This window comes from Phocoena phocoena, chromosome 21 (genome assembly GCF_963924675.1).
Source record: "Phocoena phocoena chromosome 21, mPhoPho1.1, whole genome shotgun sequence".
In the NCBI taxonomy this organism is placed as follows: Eukaryota; Metazoa; Chordata; class Mammalia; order Artiodactyla; family Phocoenidae; genus Phocoena; species Phocoena phocoena.
The window spans coordinates 21,160,891-21,174,675 of NC_089239.1; the positions used below are offsets into that span (position 1 = coordinate 21,160,891).

The 13,785-nt window shown below is 37.2% G+C and overlaps 1 non-coding gene across 1 annotated transcript; it reads right to left on the reverse strand.

Moving 5' to 3' along the window:
* Positions 1–5,655: 5,655 nt before the first annotated feature.
* On the reverse strand, positions 5,656–5,762 carry LOC136141935 (U6 spliceosomal RNA). Its single transcript, XR_010657795.1, has one exon. It is a non-coding gene; the product is annotated as a U6 spliceosomal RNA (small nuclear RNA).
* Positions 5,763–13,785: the final 8,023 nt, after the last annotated feature.

Genomic DNA, 13,785 nt, shown 5'->3' on the forward strand with positions numbered 1-13,785 from the left:
AAATTCGACTGGTCTACCCAACCGTGGAGCATTGTCCAGTGAGAAATCTCTAGCGTGAAGCTTTGCAAACCACTTTTTACACGTTCAATCAGTCACAGCACCTTCTCCATACACTGCATTAAATTTTTGCGTTTTAGTTGCATTTTTACCTTTCTTGAAATAATAAAGCACATTATGCCAAAAATGTTGCTTTTTTTCTTCATCTTCAATATTAAAATGGCTACACAAAAATTCACCAATTTTGATGTATTTTTTAAATGCATGCTGATACGACAGTTGTCACGTACAATCTAACAAAATTGTTTTGAATGAAGTTAAAGACAACTAAGGGCTACTGGAGCCATCTTACGGAAAAAAACTAACGAACCTTTTGGCCAACCCAATATATACATGAGTGTTCATAGATAGGAAATGGAAATGGCTATATATATGACATGAAGGCTTGTTACCTCGTGTAGTTTATGTAATGTTTATATTTTTAGGACAAAATCATCTTAGTACATATTGATACCCATTATCTACATCAGTAAATTTGAAAAATCAGTCTAGAAATGCTGGCATTTCTAGTGATGTCATCTCCTTAAAGGTGTGTAGAAAGTGAATTTTAGTTATAGTTCAAAAATGTTCTCTACAATTTCATCTTAAACAATACTATGAAAAGTCAAACGTTTTCTTTCTACTTAAAACTTCAGCATTTACTTTAGCTATGCTGATGAACAGATTATCAGAGTCTAAGAAATCAGGAGTTGACTTAATAATGTCTAAAGTTTTTTTTGCTATCTGCAATGAATTCCTGTTTAAATGCAGGTCGGAGTAGTTCTTCACCAAGGAATAAATGTTTGAAAATTGGTATCATAGAGGATGAGGCATATGAGATATGCTTTGTTTCAGTGTGAATGTGAAATAGCACATTTTATTTTACCAATTCCCATTTTGGCTAGAGACTTTCAAGCCGGTGCCATTATATGTGTTAGAGTAAATGTTCTACCATAATAACCAACATGCTGTCAACATGCTCTCAAAATCAGGTTGATTTCAGTAGTTTACTTAATAGAGGTGGAAATAGGGAGTGCCCAGGTCTAAAACTTGTGAGAGAGACTGAACAGCAACTGGAAATATAAAGAGAGTGCATTCAGAGCATGTGTTTTTTGCTGAACTTTATCTTGAAATAAGGCATGAGGCCAGACCAGATGATGCTTAAGGAAAAGGTTTGCCTAACTCCTTTCCAGACAATGACTCTTCCAGTATGGTGTAGGCATGTGAGAATAAGATATCTGGTATAGCTAAGTTAAAAATTTTAAACTCACTGGTCTTGAGACTTAAGAGAAATTGTTTAACATTTATAAATAGATTTCTTCAATTGTTGAATTGAGCTTCTTCAAAGAAGGATTGTTGTTTATACTTGTGAGATCAAAATAAAAGATACATGTAAAGTAGCCAGTACATAATAAGAGTGCAATAGATGTTAGTGTTCTATTCTGTCCTATTATTCATCTATATTTACAGTAACCTTGGGGAACTTGTATAATGCAGTGAGCAGCTAGGAGGGAAGTCTCTGGAGTCTATATAACAGAAACATACCCAAACAGAAGCAAAAATAACAAAAGCAAAAGAAACAAACTGGGTTTAAGTCTAGAATCGAACAGTTAGTGATTTATTTTCTCTGAGACACAGTTTCTTCATCAATAACATAGTGATGTAATAGTGTCAATGCTCTCAGCTTCAGAGCATCAGGAAACCTGTAATTGAACAAAGCTTGTTCATTGACATGTTACAATGAGGAAGAACACACATCCTGGGGACCAGGGGACGTATCATTAAGAGAGTGTTAGAAAGAAATGATAGGATTTGGGCTTTTGCTGAGTGATTTTGGAAAAGGCTCAAAGAAGCAAAGTTTTGTTCTGGATTGGAGGCTTTGGGGGAGCAGAGGTAGTTCTCTGATTTGGTCATGACAGAAGGAATAGAGGGAGGATCAAGCAGTAATTGTTAAAGGAGCAGCAACCTCTCATTTTAGCCAGGCTAAGAGGACGTTAGCTCATTTTCGTGGTTTGGAAAATGCTCTTGTTTTTGTCTGGATTCAAGCTTGATTATGGAGTGGTGATATTTTTGTCCTGATCCATCCTCATTACAGAGTGATCCTATGGGATGGTTCTCTGTGAAAGAGTTTATGTTCACCAGGAGAATGTCAAGGCCAGCTCCCCGCTGTCTGGGGCTGCTTTTGTCTTTCTCAATAGTAATAACCACAGTATATTTTAATTAAAGAGAAAAATCCACTTTAACAGCCTAAGATGGTGCCTGTTACTTCAAAATATGTTATCTATTATTATTTTCATCATGGATGCCAGGGTTTTCACTAAGATAGTCCTATTTTGAGATATTCTGTCTTGTTATGTTTAGACTTGATTTCTGATTCAGGAAATAGGGACTCATTTCCTACATCCTAAAAGAAGCCCTCAAATAGGACAATGACATCTACCATAGTTATTTCTCTCTTTCCTAGTTTCTAGCCCAATTTAAAAGATGTTGAGAAGATGATAATATTAGGTCTTATAGTGCTTTTAAACACTGAATTTAAATGTTATTCTTGTAAATAATATGAATTATGGGTAACCTCTGAATATATTAGTAGGTAAAAAGTATTGAATAGGGGTTAAGAGCATGGTCTCTGTCTAGACATAGTCTGTCTGGGTTTGAATCCTGCCTCAATCTTGTACTGACTATATATCCTTCATGTAAAGAAAAAACACCTCTGTTTCTTCTTCACACACTATAATTCTGACATGGATGTATGGATTTTCCACACATTAAGCAATTCTCTGACACCAGCTGGGTGTCCTACAATTTAACTCTATTCTGACACTACCTGGAGATAGGGTAAGAGCCCACAGGTTAAAGGATCAAGTCCCACAACATTGTCCCCCTTGCCCACTTCAGATGCCAATTGCAAGTCCCAGGTTGTCACCTATATTTCGGACCAACCAGCTATAAATTGGCGTTCCCATGACCCCCTCCTTGGGTTTGATAATTTGCTAGAATGTCTCACAGAACTTGGAGAAATACTTACATTTACCTGTTTCTTATGAAAGGATACAGATGATGAAAGAGATGCATAGGGCAAGGTATGGGGTGAGGGGCATGGAACTTCCACGCTAAGTCTCGGTGCATCACTCTCCCAGCACCTCCACATATTCAACAACCCAGAACATTCCAAACTCCATACTTTGGGGGTTTTTAATGGAGGCTTCATCACGTAGGCGTGATGCATCATTAACTCAATTTCCACCCCTTTCCCACTTGCAGGAGAATGGGCGCTGGGGCTGAAAGTTTCAAGCTTCTAAATACGGCTTGGTGACCTAGCTCCCATCCTGAAGCTAGCTAGGAGCCCAGCAGGTCACCTTATTAGAGCAAAAGACACTTCTGTCACCCAGGAAATTCCGAAGGATTTAAGAGCTGTGTCAGGAACTGTGATCAAAGACCAAATATTAGAACAAAATATCCTCCTAGTGCTCTTATCACTTAGTAAATTACAAGAGTTTTAGGATGTCTGTGCCGGGAACTGGCGGCAGAGACCAACATGTATAATTTCTTTTATTTCACACTAGGAAAAGTTTTTTTTTTTAACCTTCTGTGCCTCAGTATCTTCAGATCTAAATGAATTACAAATACCTACTACATAGAATCAGTGTGAAGATTAAAGGAAATAAAACATTGAAGTGTTTAGAACAAATGCCTGGGACGTAATAAGCATTAACAGTAACATATAATAAATGTCAGCTCATTAGATTATGTAGCCATTTAACTCTGGTCACTTCATCCAATGCTGAAAGAATTTTAGATGAACAACAAATATTCATTGCTAGCGGCTCTGTGTGAGAAATTGTATTAGATATGTAGAAATAGCTACAGTACCTGCCTTCAAGGAGCTCACTATATAGGTGAGAAATGCATGAAAAGATATCAATAAATACCTAAGTAAGCCTGTAAGAATTCAGTACAGATGTCTATCTGTACGATAAGAATTGCAGTGCTTTTGAGGAAAGAGAATTAACTTCTCATTGGAGTAGACTGACAAAATGTACTGATACAGATGGTAGATGAGCTGAGTCTTTGGTGACTTATAGAACTTGCCCTCAGAGAGATGATGAAAGAGCACTCTAGGTTGATGGAACTTCAAGGGTAAATATATGAGAATCAGATGATAAAAATTCCAAAAACAACAACAACAATAACATAGCCACAGAAACAAAGTAGGACACGTACTGAACATAAAACCAAGAACTCAGCTAAGTGCTTAAATTTATTATCTCATTTAATCTTCTTTATGACCTTATAGAAAAGGTAGAATCATTATCCCCATTTAGTGAGGAAAACAAAGCTTAGGCAGTTTAATTAATTTGTTTGAGGTTACTAAACTAGCAAATGCTGGGCTACATTTTAACCCTGATCTGATGGACTCTAGGTCCCTACTCTTAACCTCCACTGTTAGGTTTCCCTTAAATAATCTTTGTATACATTATACCATTCAAGGTTCCCAGTAACTAACGCAAATTGGTGTGACCATGGTCAGATTATGCAAAGTATTTAATGCAATGTCAGAGAATTTTAATTTTCTCTTGTATAGAATGACGAATCCATTGCTATTTGGAGCAGTGAAGTGGTGTAATTTTTTTAAAAAGATTTTTAAATCAATAATCTTGTCTTTCTTATTTATACAAACATTCTTAAAACACTCCATCACTGCATTCCCTATTATTTTACATAGCCAAACTGAACTGATGTTTCTATAAAGGAAAGAGCCTAACAGAGTAAGGGAGAGATTGTATTAAAAAATGTTTCTTCCATTTGCATTTGCAGAAAAGCCTCCCACAAGATTGAAGTCCATATCATATAGGTATATTTTTTCGTGAGGCTATGAAGCATGTTTTTCTCAGGTTTTAAGCCTCACATTTAAGGATTCAGTCCACATACCTATGCCACTGAGAAAGGAAAAACACCTTAAATCATCACATTTAGTGATGGCTATCAAAGAACAAATACATCAAGAATTACTCACTTTAGTTAATTGTTCACAAAGTAACAAAGGGGCCAAAATTTCTTGGTTAAAAAAAAAAAAGAGAGAGAAACAAGGTGAAGTTTATTCCAAGCAATAAACCCATCTGTGTTCAAGCAACCAGCTGCTCCTTTTCCATTTGGTACTTACTGAAATGCCCATAACTGATTCATCTCAGGTTACACTTATACATCTGTAGAATCATTACTTTGGCTTATCTAATTGTCTTTGAAATTAAATAAACCATTGAACAGCATAAAAGGTAAAACTCAAGGGAGAACAATGGATGTAGGCAAAGTTGTTCTTGAGTGGAAAATAAATTCCAAAAGTAAAGGACTTTTGTCAAATGGTCTGTAATAACCATTGCATGCCTTGTCAATCAATCATGAATTTAAATCCTCTAAATTTACATTTGTAGCACTTTGGATTATATTGCATTCACCTTCTGATAGGTTCCTCCATATTTCAGTTATCTTTTTTTTTTTTTTAAACATCTTTATTGGGGTATAATTGCTTTACAATGGTGTGTTAGTTTCTGCTTTATAACAAAGTGAATCAGCTATACATATACATATGTTCCCATATGTCTTCCCTCTTGCGTCTCCAAAAATATGGAATGCTTCACGAATTTGCGTGTCATCCTTGCGCAGGGGCCATGCTAATCTTCTCTGTATCGTTCCAATTTTAGTATATGTGCTGCCGAAACGAGCACTCAGTTATCTTTTAAAATGTCATAAGAGCCAAGTTCGTAAAAGTAACACTATTTTCCAAGTGCAATTCTTAGCTACCCAGGACTGACTCTGATAGTTCAAAGTTGAATAGGAATCCCAAAGGCTGTTCCAAGTGGAATACAGATCTGCATTCCACACATTACACGCGTGGTTTGGAATTTGCTCTTCTGACTTTTAATTTGCATCTATTTAATTAACTTCTTGACTTCCATTTTTCTGGAATATTCACTTCTATGAAACCTTTACTAGGCTCCCAAGCAACCAGTAGTAGAACAAGGTACTGGGAATGTGCTGAGTCTCCATAACTGGGGGAAGGAGCCAAGGATGTTACCATTCCTGTTGGTGAGTCTGTTACCCCCAGTGGAGGGCACAGGCCTTAGTTAGGAAAGACTGGGGTTTGGATCACTGCTCTGTCACTTACTAGCGGTGGGATCTTGGACAAGACAGTTATGTACTTTTTCTGAATTTTAGTTTCCTCATTTGAAAAAAAACTCACCTCCTGAAATTGTTATGTAAAACAATGAATATATATTTTCAATATATATTCTCAAAATGCTTTGCACAGGACTAGCACAATAATACACATTTAATAAATGTGGACTCTTATTTCTTAAATTACTTCTCTGTACCTACAGTTCTGCACCCAGTTTCAGTGTGTGTGGGTTTTCTCCACAGCACCAAGCTATTATCTGGCATTAGCTGGATGTCCTACAATTCAACCCAGTTCTGGCACAATCTACAAAGAGGCGGCATCAGATTCCACAGGTTAAGGATTCAGTTCCACAAGACTGCCCTCTGCTTCAGATGCCAATTGTGAATCCAGGTTGTCATGCTTCTGACCTACTGGCTATATATCAGGGGTTCCCAACATCCCCTCCTTGGATTCCATTAATTTGGTAGAGTGGCTCACAGAACTCAGGAAACTAGTTTACTCACTAGATTACTGGTTCATTATAAAGTATATTAAAGGATGTGAAGCAACAGCTAGATGAAGAGATACATAGGGCAAGGTCCTGAACAAAGGAGCTTCTGTTCGTGTGCATTTGGGGCACAGGGGCATGTGGAAGTGTTCTGGTTCCCTAGCCTGCAAGGTCTCCAAACTCTGTCCTTTGGGGTTTTATGGAGGTTATTATTACATTGGCATGATTGATTAAATCACCTGCCATTGGCAATTGACTCAAACTTCCAGCCCCTGGAGGTCAGGTGGTGGGATTAAAAGTTCCAACCCTCCATTCCTGGTTGGTTCTCCTGGCAACCAGCTCCCTTGGGTAGGTGCTATCCCAAAGCCACCTCATTAACATAACAAAAAACCTTTATTATTCTTATCACTTAGGAAATCCCAAGGGTTTTAGGAGCTCTGTGCCAGAAGTAGGGACCAAGACCAAATTACATACTTCTTATAATGTAAATCACAATATCACAGTACTTCTTATTTTGTCCGTAACTCATTCAGCCCCCCACTTTTTTTTTGTTATTTGTCTTTTCAGATGTTTACCTTATCTTCACCTAGATAGTAAGTTTCTTGAAGGCAGGCACATAGTTCCCTGGGTACTATGGAGCATAGTCTCCTGTACAAAGATGATTTTCTAAATCTTGTTTCCATTGATGGTGCTGATAAATATGTTTGAAAAACTCTTCCCCCAACTTGTCATTATTAATTAATTCAGCTTACATGGATTTTTTTTTTTTTTTTTTTGCGGTACGCGGGCCTCTCACTGTTGTGGCCTCTCCCGTTGCGGAGCACAGGCTCCGGACGCGCAGGCTCAGCGGCCATGGCTCACGGGCCCAGCCGGTCCGCGGCATGTGGGATCTTCCCGGACCGGGGCACGAACCCGTGTCCCCTGCATCGGCAGGCGGACTCTCAACCACTGCGCCACCAGGGAAGCCCTACATGGATGTTTTTATTATTCCTAGCCAGTAAGGTAGGTGCTTTGGAATATGCAGAAGGAGTTCTAAATATCTTAAAGATTTCTTTTATTCCCAAGGAATAGTTTAGACCCCAGAAATATCTGGCTCATTAAATGAGTGTTTACACATTTTCTGCATGAATTTGCTTAAAGATTCATAGAGTGACAACTTTGCACCAAATTATACTTCAGTGGCTTCCAGCATCTTTAAAACTGAGGAAAAAAAAAAATCCCTTTTATTTTTGTTTTTTTTCTGATACTCTTAAAATATAAAGGGTGGTTTCAATACTGATTTGAGAAAAGGAACAGGACTAACTGCAGAGTACAGGTGGGCTCAAATGAATGTGCAAACATTGCCAGGATAGACTAAATTCCGGAGCATCCCAAACATTGTTTTATACAGAGATAGCTACAGGAAATCTGCTCTTGAGTCTTCCTGAGCCTGTATTTCATGGGGAAGGGGAAAAAAAATACGCTGTGCTTGAAGGGTCCTACAAGGAGGAATCATCCCAGTGTCTCAAAGAATGGCAAGAACAAAAAATATCCAGGCTTCCCTGGTGGCGCAGTGGTTGAGAGTCCGCCTGCCGATGCAGGGGACACGGGTTCGTGCCCTGGTCCGGGAAGATCCCACATGCCGTGGAGCGCCTAGGCCCATGAGCCATGGCCGCTGAGCCTGCGCGTCCGGAGCCTGTGCTCCGCAATGGGAGAGGCCACAACAGTGAGAGGCCCACGTGCCACACACACACACACACACACACACAAATCCAACATGTCTGCCAAAACATCATGCCTTCCCCATGTTGAAACTTATATCTGCAGAGATTGTTTTAGATAATTCTACAGTGTGAAATCAAAAAGTGCACTGATTCTGCTACATTCAATCATCAGAAACTAGTTTTCTGCCGGGCCTTCTGAGATTTTTCTTCCACCTGCAAAGTTGTCATCCTATACTTCAGAAGGAAAGATTTGGGACAGAAGAGAAGGAAAATTTTACCTTTCTGCATATTTCCCCCTAGAGTTAGTGGTTCACTTCAAAACACAGCTGTATTCCTCCATTAAGTGATCAAATTGATGCTTATATTCTGTGCAACTCAAGGCAACCATAATAATTGGAAGGGTATCACTGAGGCTCTGTTTATATACTTACCCCTGCCCAATCTTTTTGTTCAATACTCATTTTTGAGTTTGCCCTCCAGTGCTATCTACCTTTCAGCACTGGATCCATCCAGAGTCTGCCCTTTCAGACACTCTAATTTTCCTGCATTTAACCTTTAAAAAATTGACAATTTTTCTTCTCTTTACAATTTTATGACTTTGAGTCCATAGAAAGCTGGAAATAAAATGCCTTTCCTTTCTCCAGATAAAAAATAAAAGAAATTTCAAAAGAGAACAGAAAACGAATTGTTAGACTGTCAAGGTCTTCCACGTTAAGACATTGGATAATGAAATCAAAACAGATCATAACGTATAGGTCAACTCATTTGCATTCAAGAGTTTCTTTAAAATAATGTGAAATAGGAGGATTTTCTGCAAACCCCAAATACAGGTTATTTTGAAATCATCTTCTAAAAGGTACTATTTATATTTAGCCATTGTTTAATAAATATTGACTTGTAGGAGAATGTTAGGAAATACAAGAATAGCTAAGAATTATGACCTTTAAGTCATTATTATTCATCATATTTGTCTAGAAATATTGTCAAAGATTTTCACACAGTTTATTAATCTGTGATTGTTGAGTTCAGGTATACAATAATGGGCTCGATCTCAAGTGATAAGAATACATAAAATATAGAGTAGCTATATTTGGACACATGTCAGATATCATCTAACAAATGAGAAGATATCTGAAATCAAAACTGTCTTGGAAAAGTCTAGACTTTCTAAAGCATTCAGTTACTCCAAAAGAATCTATATGTGTGTGTGGTGTGTGCAGCTGTATTAAAACAAGCCGTTCGTTCTAAGTGGAAGTCCTGTAGCAATGTTGGACAGGTAATTAACACTAAGGATGAAGACTTTGCTTAGTAATACAGTGCTCACAAGAGGCCTTGTTAGGAACTCTGGTCCATTGTTTCCATCAGATTTTATCAATCACAAATTACAGGTAACCATTTCCCTTCTAGTTTTTCATATTTTCAAAAATCATTATGAAGTCAGATAATATTTAGAGCTATTATTATTCTACGTATTAAAAATTAGCAACAATTATGAGCATGTTATGTAGAACAAGATATTAGTAAACTGAGGTCCAGCTATGGAAGAAACTAAGTGGGCATCTATAGTTGCCACAGATGTTTCCTCTCACCCCATTGTGCTTACCTTGACCTGGGTCCATTTTGTTGTTGTTATTTCATTTTTTTATTAACATGTATTGCTTTTGTAGTGTTTTGAGCAGGCAAGGATTATTGGGGTAGGAGAAAAGAAGGTCTTTCTTGAAATGTACTCTCTTAGATTATGTAATTTGACTGTTATTTTTGTAGAGTACAGCATTTTTAATAAAAAACAAGTGAAATCAGGATTATTCCTTTATAATAACTTATTAGTGTTCAGTTCTAACCTGATTTTTAGCAAGATAGTATTTGTCTAGTCTCTCTGTACAAGTATAGGGAAGTTTCTGCAGGATCTGTGATCTCCAGTTTTCCAGTTATCTGTTCGCATGTGTTATTAGATATTTGGTAATGGTATAAGTGTATAAAATTTTAGGAGATTAGTGTTTGAAGGGTAATTGGAGCCTGTATACAGACAGGCACACACACACAGGCATGTATACACATACATGTTGTATTAGCCTTCCCAAGGCAGAAGTCTTCCACTAGTTGCTTTTCCATATAATTTCCTCCAAATGAATTTTTAGGCCAACAGTAGTGGTAACTAATCATCCACTAAGCATTGCCTTCTCCAGTGCTACTTCAATTCTCCTCCCCTCAAAAACCTCTCTGGGGAAAAATAATGTACTGAGGCAGAGAAAACCTTAGACCTAGGAGCCTAGGAATCTAAAAAGACTTATGACACTTTTTTGAGAAAGGATTTGAGATCAATTTAACCTAATGCTACACTTGGCTCCTGCCACTATTTTTGTTCTAAGGACAACATTCTGCTAAGGAAAGAGACAAGTATCTAAAACCTTCAATCATTCGTGAATAAAAGCTCTCCTATCGGGCAGTGTTATCTGATCTGCCTTGGTGTCAATTCCTATTTTCTTTGTGCCTTGCTGATATTTTTAATGAAACACCTAATTATTATATTGTTCTTACTAAAAAGCCAGCTCTTTTATGCTCTAAAGAGTTGAAGAAACTTAACTTTTCTTTTAGCCAGGCTGTATAAATGGTGTAGTAGTGAGCTTTTCATGACTGTGTAGGGAATGATGAATGGACCCATTTAAAGGCAATTCCCCTGATCTCTCTTAGCGGAATATAGAAGGGAGTGATCTAGAAAGTTCTCTGGCTTGGCAGAGAAACTGCTATTAAAATAAATTGGTTACCAAGCATTTATTATGTTTTATGTTTGCCTTTCATCATAATCCTTCATAATGTGTTTAAACAATTAATTGCCACAATATCCAATCTTCTGAGACTTGAAAAGGGACCCTAGGTAGATCAAAAGGGCTATTTGGGCAAGAGGAAGAAGAGGTTTTTTGTTGTGCTTGTTAATTAATCACATGTTAATTTTGCATTTATTGAACATTCACAACTTAATGTGAATAATCAAATGTACTTAGAGAGACATAGTAGGCCATTATGGTCTTTTCATGCACTGTGCATTAAAGAGTCGAGGGCTGTTTCTTGTTGGGGGCAAAGGGTGTGAGGCAGTGATTCTTGAGAGTTTTCCTGGGTGGGGAAAGGGTTGGTAAATATTTCGTACTTTTATGTAAAGAAATATATATGCCATATATATTTTCTCTCTATAAAGAACTCTCATGTATTCTAACTCTATGCTGGTGTGCAATATTCAAGATATCAGACCATCTGGCTCCATATTCTGTTTTACCTCATATTCCCAGTAATTCAGTCAAGCTGAAAAATTTTGTTTCTCAAGTATACCCTTCCCTGTTCTGTCATCAGTAATGAAAATATTTATCCAGTGCTTAGTCTGCATAAAACACTTTATCTTATATAATTATCAAACTTTCTTAGGTGGAAATTGTTATTATCCCCATTTCACAGATGAGAAAAATTAAGGCTTAAAGATTTAAGGGACTTCCTAAGGTCAAATAGTTAGCAAAGAGCAGAGCCAAAGAGTGTTCCAACCAAAGCAGTTTGATTCCAGAACTCTTTGGTCTCTCTATCTATCTATCTATCCTTCTTTCTGTCTATCTACCTGTCTAGCTACCTAACTATTCAGTTATCAAAGTATGAGGAAACTTGCTTTCTATCTTACATATTTGAAGCTATTCTCAAACATTTAGTAATCCTTGTTTCTTGGGTCACTAATCAAAGTTAAGAGTGAGATGCTAAAAACTTTCTGGAAACTCTCTGTACCTGGGTGGGCATGTTGATTGATCTCCCCCGCCCAATAGGTTGATTAGGGAGTCAGTCATTTTGTTGGTAGATATCCAAATCAATATCCATTGCTCATTTCTTTTGAGTCATTCTTTCTCCTCAGTGGTATTATCTAGGATGCCAGTGTCAGGGTACAAGAGCAGGGGGCAGGGCTGTCTCTCTTCAGAATGCAGGCATGTATTTATTCTTTCTGTTTTTGGTATAGTAACTTACACCTTGTGCCCACAGACAGCTTTCTATAGAGAGTAAACCTCTCATCTGCCATATTTCTTTCAGTACCTAGGACAGAACATTCAGCACATTTTGGGGAGCAACAACAATAATCAGGTGATGGTTATTTATATGTTTCCTGTTTATGTGATCATTATGGCACAGGAAGAAAAATCTTTCCCAGTAATTATATATTTTTTGTAGCTGTGTTTCATAATTAATTAATAAATAGGAATAAAGTAAAAAAACTGGATAAATTTTGCAGTTTTTTAATGCTTACTTTGCATTAAACATACATCAACACTCATTTTCATAATAACCTGCAAGGCAGATATCACTATACCCAGTTTTCAACTGATAGAATAAAGCTTGGAGAAGTTTGTATTTAGGTAACACACACTTAATAAATCACTTTCACCTTATATGATGTCCTTTTATTTTGACCCTCTCAACAAATCTTTGTGATTATTGCTGTCCTTCTTTGACAAGTGAGAAAAAGAACTTGAGTGTTTCTCATGACTGTGATCTGTGAAACCCTGGGGGTCCCCAAGACATTTTCAGGGGTCCCCAAGACCTTTTCAGGGGGTTCTTGAGGTCAACCTATTTTAATAATGCGACAGTTTTTGCCATTTTCACTCTCATTCTTCCACAAGTATATAGTGGTGTTTCCAAAGATTGTATAATAAGTGATTATATCATCACTCTTTCAGATAATAAAATGTGTGCTTGTATATTCTTGTGTTTTGAAGACTTCTTAGTATTAACTTTTAGTAGGGTAAATCTTGGTAGATGTAGCCCACATAGACAAAAGCTCTTTGGAGTTCCTCAGTAATTTTTGAAAGTGTAAAGGATCCTGAGACCAAAGAATTTGAGAACTGCTGCTTTAAAGTAATACCTTCCTTATATTCCACAGGAATACAATTGATTTTTAGTAGAAATGAATTGGCAGTACAGATATTCTTTGACCTTCTTAGTATACTGTGCCTCCCTGACATGGTATATTTCTGGATGTCAGAATCTTCTCTATTTTAGTAGAGAAATTTAACTTTCCTGGAGGATAGGCCTTTATGTGTCCAGTAGAACAATGTGTCCCACAGAACAGCCCTAATTACAATATATTTAGCTTAATTAGCAAACAATTTTTCATGAAGACCTGCAGATCCCTCTTTTCTCTTTTGCATTCAATATTATCACAGAAATGCACCTTGGATTCAGTTTACTTTGGAACATTTGATATTGTTAAGACTTCACTGTGTGGCCAGGGATGATGCCTGTACACATACCTTTCTTTGAGGCCATTTGTTTGTAGTACTTTGACCAAACAAAGTGGCTTCTATGGAAGTTAATCTCTTTGATATTCACAATATAGAAAAATACATCAAAACTTC